Raw genomic sequence first — 7498 nt, 5'->3', positions numbered from 1 at the left:
TCCATTAACATCTGGAGACTATCCAAAAAGTATGTGATCTCTAGTGAGAAAAAGATTACCAAAATTTACTACAGAGAAAACCAAACTACTTATTGGTTCATTTGATTTTATTGGCCTAAACTATTACTCCTCAACATATGTCTCTGATGCATAGATTGCTTCTGATTTGATATATGTTACTCCAAGAGGAATTTGTGACCTTTTATTACATACCAAGGAAAAGTACAATAATCCATTGATTTACATCACTGAAAATGGTAAATAGTAATTGTCTATATACATTTAATTTCCATTTATGAAATAACATATGTTGTACATGATTTTCAATTTCCCCAATCTATTGAAAAGAATGTGTATTCTAACTTATGTTTTACATTAAGGATAAAAGAAATTTATTGTTATGATAAATTTTTCATTTTTATTAATTATATTTGTTAATTTACTGCATCTTGTACCGGGGGTTTGTAAAAGTTGATGACAGTAAAGCTCACTCTGTTCTCATCATATGGCAGGAGAATAGAAATTGAACGAAGTAATTGAACAAAGCCACGAACTTTTTCTTCTTCTTCTTCTTTTTTTGAAGTACTACATATACCTATGGGTCACTCTTAAGAAAGAAGTTAAGGAAAATGTACTGGATGTATACATATAAGTATATCCCCCAAGAAAATAAGCACAATATATCTATAATTTTTGCATCCTAGTTTTTTTTTGTTAGCTACGATATATCTATAATGGATTTGATTTTTCTTTGATTGATATCAGATTGGTAATGTTGTTACTGATGATTATCATGACTATATATTGGCACATTTAAATATTTGTGGACCCATGGTTTGGTTTCAAATTCCACGTATAGGATGCTAAGAATTGCTTGCAATTTTGGTGTTCTCTTAATGAAAACTGAATTAGCTTCAATTTCTAATACTTATATTACTTCTTGAGAAATATTATCTCCTCAAGAAAGTTATTGAAGTGGTTAATAAACTTATGAAATCTTGGAATTTAACATAGGAGCATTTTGATTACAAATTTACAATCTCTAGGAATTTACTGAGGTGAGGATGATATATGCAGTACGATTCACTTGCAAAATAATCTAGATGAAAACAAAACATATTGGTCCCAAAAACTAAACCATATTGATTTTCTGTTGTGAATGCAATCAATTGTGAGAAAAACATTCTTGTTAATTTTTTATCTTAAAATTACATGGTTACTAGTCTATTTTTCTTAAAGGCTAAGGAAAATGGTTACTAGTCTATTTAAGATTAGGAGTTTAGGACTGTCATATTTTCTAGAATAACATTTTGCAATTGCTAAAGTCACTTAAATTCACTTAGATTCCATGGCTTAACTTTTCTCTTCATTGATTCTTGAAGATAACCTCTCTAAAAAGCAACTGCTTCTGTTCCTGCGTCTAATTATGCCAAGCATGTTTGCATGAAGATTCTCTTCACCTTTCTGATGGAAATAAGAATTTTGAAATTCTATTTTGTGTGAGTAGATTGTGGAGACTACTCTTTTTATGTTTTAGGGGTTAGACGATATGCTGAATGCTCCTAGAACTAAAATTGGGCTGAAGAGAATGGGAGAACTTGATCGTAAGGTTTTTGTGAATAACTGCAAGAAAAGATTTCCTCTTGAAGAAGCTGGGACCAAAGGTGTCGAGCTTTGTTCTTTGTGGCAGGAAAATGTGAAGAATTCAACTTGGCATCCATTTAAAGTGGTCACAATTGATGATAAAGCAGAGGTATGTACAACCTTGACATGCTTTGTGTTCATAAAGGAGTTCTGCCTCAATTGGTTAGTTGGCGTGGTTGCTTGTAATTTTCTGTTTGCATATGAAGGAAGTTTGATTTATATGCTTTATTGTCCCAAGAAAATGGTTTTCATTGTTACAGCCTTAAAAGAAATAAATGAATACAATGCAAGCGGTGGGTATACTGTTGTGGAGCTATGGAACTAGCTTCAAGGATAACAGGAAGGCTACATTGAAAGAAGTTATCAATTATATTATGGAACATATCAAACCACTTAAGCGCAAGAGAGCTTAGGCAAAAGGTTAGTGTTTCTTACTTCCAGTTAAGTCTTGTTGAGCGTTGTTTTGTGTGGCTGATTAATGTGCTCAGATTGATATTCCTGTGATGGCCTCACTGAATAAAAATAGAATTTTGAAAGAAAGAAAGAATTAAAAAATTGGTTGAATCTCCGTGCATGTGACAACTTTAGGTTCTTATTGGGTGCAGTAATAAATAATTTGTATGTGAAATATGAACTGAGCGATTTAGGATTAAGTAATCTACTGATAGTATGTTGCTGACAATCCTTATTTTCTAAGCTATGCATCACCATCTGTTAGTTGCTTTCTGTTTTATTCAATAACTGCATCAATAGGTTTTTGGTTTCCTAGAAGATGGAAGTAGCACAGTTTTCTTGGGCTTATATGAGCCATTTGAAACAAGCTGCTGAAGATATGAGAGTTTAAAAACATTGAGTTTTGAATTGATTGATTTAAAATCCTATTACAGTCCAATTCAAGTTAAGCACATAAAAATCCATTAAAGGCCGAAATAATAGTTTTCATCGGACTTGCACCTTCAAGTTGCTTTCTGCACCCTTTGAGAATGCCTTTTTTACCTTTTGGATGGTCATTCTGTAAGTCAAAACTTGAAATAAATTCAAAAAAGGATTATGCGTCATTTGATAAAAATTTAGGAAGTGCTACTGTAATTTTTTTTTGAATTTATTAAATTAAAAAGGTTGTATCACAGTATTAAAGAATTTTATATTATTTTAGCCGTCATAATAGTAAAGTCCTTCTTTTTCTTTTCCTTTTGGTGAAGAAATTTGTGGCATTTGTGTGACTGTAATGAGATACTATATATATATATATTGTTTGCATGAATGAAGGGGTAAAGGTTAATTAGCTAGTAAACGCTTGCGTTGGTCATGAAATTTCTACGTCCAACAAACGATAAGGAGAAAAAATAAGGAATCCTTATATTCCTCCTGTCATGATTGTAATTTATAAAGGATAAAATAAGGAATCTTTTTATTTGTAAGAATTCAAATATTTATAATAATTTTATTTAATTGATTAAGCTAGATTTATTTAATAAAATAAAATATTTATGTTGTTTAATAGATCTATTTATAATAATACTTTTATTATAATAATTTTATTTAATTAATTCAAATATTTATAACATTGTTTTTATTTTTATTTTTGGTTTTCATGTGTGATTGATTCATGCGGTAACAAATTCTAGAATTTAGTTTTAGAGTTTGACAAAGAATGAAAGAGTGAATTGGAAAAATTGAATTTTACAATTATTTTTACTTTGATGACTCAGTATATAATTTCACAATAATCTTGTCTTCATTTTTTAGCCCAGGATTGATGATAAACACCCAAGATGGTTACATCTGCGGATCCGACCATCTTCTTTACCTGTTCTGGATCCTGCCAAGTTCAACCACCCCAGGAAATTAAAGACAAAAGCTTTTGTCGATGGAAGATGGACATTGGTGTTCAGGGATGAGGAGTCTTGTAAGTCTGCTTTATCCATGATTCTTGAAGAAATTAATTTTCTGAGTGACGAGGTTCATAGAAGACTAAAGCCTTTGCTCAACCTTGAAACCGCGTTGGATTTATCAAGCCCAGAGGAGGATTCCTCTACACATTCAACAACATCTCCCAATTCGGTGTAAGGTCTTCGACTTTATTTGCATGTGATTTTCTATTCAAGGGGTGGGAAATTATTAAGTCGGTCACCCTTTTTTGTATATCCTCCAAATAGATAGACATACCAAATTTGTAGATTAGCTACTGTGGTTTAGTGTCATTCTTTTTGTGTATTAGTCTTTTCCATTTTTTTTAACTATATAGATTTTAGTTTTAGAATCATGCAATAAAATCACTGTCTCTGTGACAATTTAATTTCCTGACAACCAATCGACAATTTAATTTCCTGACAGCCAATCATAAATATGATTGGTGATCTAGCCAATAAGTTCTTTCCATTTTTTTTATCAACTTTACATTTTTCATAAACTAAATATTTTAACTTAACTAAAATATTTTTTCTTTTAATTTGATACCTTCATAAAGGTTAAATTATACAATATTTTAACTTTTATATATATATATATATATATATATATATATATATTATTCCACTGGGTATTTGACGTGTGATTTATCTATTTTACTTTTTTATGGGATCCTGGTTATGATTTTATTGTTAATGATACACTTTTTAATTATTATAAAAAAATTGAATAAAAGATATTTTTTAAGAATTAATATGATTTTAGTTTGTGTTTAATTGATTATTTTGTATACATAATTGCAATGATTCTCGTCTTAACAAATTGACCTCAACAAAAATAAATGAGATAAAAAAAGAGAATTAAAAAAACACTTTCTAAGGCGGTTCTATGTAGAACCGATGTAGAAAGTAGTATATTTTAAGACGGTGCTCTCAAGACACCCCGTCTTAGAATGTAATAATTTCTAAGGCGGTTCTACGTCAAATCGATGTAGAAGGCAGTATATCTAAGACGGTCCCCTCAAGACATCCGTCTTAAAATGTATTGATATTCTAAGACGGTCTCTTAAAACCGTTGTTGTAAATCCCACTTATTTTTTACGACATGCACTACAAAGACGGTTCAAAACCGTTGTAAAAAGTGTCTTATAACCTATGTAGAATCCTATTTTTGTAATAGTGAACGACACTTTATTTTATTGTCCATTTCATTAACTTCCTTGTAATACAGGCCGATTCAATAAATATTTAACTATATTTATGTTGCACAAAACTAATACTTCCCTTGGCATTAAATAATATTCAAGTTTAGGGCAATCATGATACAGTACAGTGATAGACACAACTTTTCTATCGGGATATACCTAATCTTAACATGATTTAACAATGAACTTAGGTAATAAATCATCCTTTTGGTACCGTCATTAGCATCCTAAGCTAAAAGGCAATTGATAGATTCTCCAACATCCAATATATATAATTTTAAAGGCTTTCCTGGCTCAGGTGGCATAACACTTGTGGTTTTGTCAACACTTGTTTAATCTTCTCAAAAGCCTCCTGATATTCTAACTCCCAATTGAACTCATTAGCATCCTTCAATTTCAACAATGATGAAAAAGCCTTAAGCTTTCCTACCAAATTGGCAATAAACCTCTACTTAAAATTTATTTTATTGATTAGACTCTGAAGTTCCTTTTTATTTTGAGGTGGCCTTGCTTCTAGCATTTCTCTAGCTTTATTCTTATCCACCTCGATACCCCTTTGATGAACCAAAAAAATTTCCTATTGACACTTCAAATGCACATTTCCCAAGATTCATCTTGAGTTTATGGAACCTCATCCTCAAAAGAGATTGCTCCAAAATCGAATAGGTGTTCTTCAAAATCGGTTGACTTGGCGACTATGTCATCAATGTATATTTCCATTGAGTTGTCGATCAACTCATGGAAAATAACTTGAATGTGTTTATTAGACAAGTCTTGATTAAGATGCATGAAAAAGGTGTTAATCGTTAACTTGAAGTATGTTAACCCTCTAGACATAAGATTTGCCGCATAGAAGTATGAAAGGCAAATCATGTTTTCCCAAATCAAAGTGCAACATAAATCAAAAGTTGTGTATGATCAGAAGCATTGTTAAAAGGTATCTCTAGCGACCTGGCAGATGTTCAAAAGCTGCATATGACTTAAGTATCATTAGAAGATGCACAATTGAACAGGGAATATAGGACATAAATGTTTGCAGTGTTGAGAAGCACACACCATAATCAATAGTATAAGCATAAGTCATTCAGAGTGCTAAGAAGCACTTAATTTATAAGTAGAAAGCTCTGAAGAAGATATGCAAGTATCTAGAAGCACAAACTTGCACAAGTTATTAAGTCCACATGAAGACAAAGAAACTATAAGCTAAGAAGACTCATACATAAACACCGCAGTTACTAGAAGCAACATTAGAGATATTCTGCAAGAAAATAATCTTCATAAGCAACACACATGATAGTAGTCGGAAGATGTCATGAGGTAACCACTAAGGCAATAACAACCACTAACTACAATTCAAAATTCAAATTATGCTAGCTATACATAGTGAAGAGAATAAAATAGATTTCAAAAATTGCAGGTTATGAGGGAAAAACATTCAAAGGCAATTGTACGAAAAAGGACAATTCATAAGACAATTGAAACTATTTGAAAATCCCTCGAACAACCATAAACAACTAGCGACACCTAGTCGACATCTAGGTTGACATGTGTGGCAGCGAAGTACTAGAGGAGGAGTTGGGTCACAGTTTCAAACTTGGGGAATGGGTGTGTAGTGGTGTAGCCATAGAAAAAAGGGTTGGATATGGAGAAACTGTTGTCAAAATAAGTTTTTTGTCAGCAAGGTGAATCTCTGTGATGGCAAAATTGGAGTAGCGGATTTTGGCCTAGATTGGTGGATGACGCTGAACAAAGAAGAAATATGACATAAATGATGCACCATAATAATATGAGGAAGAGATTAATCTAACGAATATTAATTGTGGTCCACCACAAACCATTTGAAAGACTTGTGCGTCGTTGCACTCGTCTTGCAGAAAAAAATATTTTAAAGGACTAAATGAAAACTTTTTTTTAATAATTGAAGGAGTAATCTAAAATAAAAATGAGTAGAACAAAATTATATTTGTCTTTATTTTTTAGGGTAAAGAGTCATTTTTGTTTTTGAATGTGTAATTTCTTGATAAATACATTTCTAAAAGATGAAAATACAAAATTTAATACCTGAAAGTGTAAAAAATGCGACAAATATATCCGGACGTTAACTTATGTTCGTCATCATTAATAAAATAGCTTACGTGGTACAAAGGGATGAAGTTGTCACTGAAATGATTGTCAATGTAAGCATCTCTAATTGCCAACACAGACACATATTTGTTATATAATATTTTCTTGACTTTTTCGTCTTTCCACTCTCTCGAAATATGAATGGGTAAATAACACTTTTGTCTCTAAATGTATAATTCGATGAGAAATGTGTTCCTGAAAGATGAAAATATAAAATTTAGTCTCTAAAAGTATAAAAAGTGCGACAAATATATTTATCCTTTAGGGTAATTTGGAAAAATTTATAATGATTGGTGCACTATTACAATGTTTTATTTTGGTAAACTGGTACAATGTTTATTTTGGATAATTTCTATTGTGACAAAAAATTATGATTGATAATCAATATTATCGTTATTATTATGTTTGTTTTAAATTATGTTTGTCAATATATTTTTTAAGTGATTATTGTAATATTATGTTTGTAACAATAAAAAATGACGAAAATTTATCCTAAAATTATATTTTACTATTAAATGAAACAAAATTTCGAGTCTAACAAATTAGTTTAATAGAAACATATTGATATTTAGGTCTAATAAAAAATTACTGACATTTTTCATCCAATAATGATAA

General features: G+C 30.8%; 1 long non-coding RNA gene across 1 annotated transcript; it reads left to right on the top strand.

The window, feature by feature from the left end:
* The first annotated feature begins 328 nt into the window (after positions 1–328).
* On the top strand, positions 329–3938 carry LOC114390478. Its single transcript, XR_003661919.1, has 3 exons — positions 329–1753; positions 1905–2064; positions 3394–3938. It is a non-coding gene; the product is annotated as an uncharacterized LOC114390478 (long non-coding RNA).
* The last annotated feature ends 3560 nt before the right edge of the window (positions 3939–7498 follow it).

This window comes from Glycine soja, chromosome 16, assembly GCF_004193775.1.
Source record: "Glycine soja cultivar W05 chromosome 16, ASM419377v2, whole genome shotgun sequence".
Lineage (NCBI taxonomy): Eukaryota > Viridiplantae > Streptophyta > Magnoliopsida > Fabales > Fabaceae > Glycine > Glycine soja.
The sequence above is the reverse complement of the archived record's forward strand: the minus strand, read 5'-3'. Positions and strand labels throughout refer to the sequence as shown.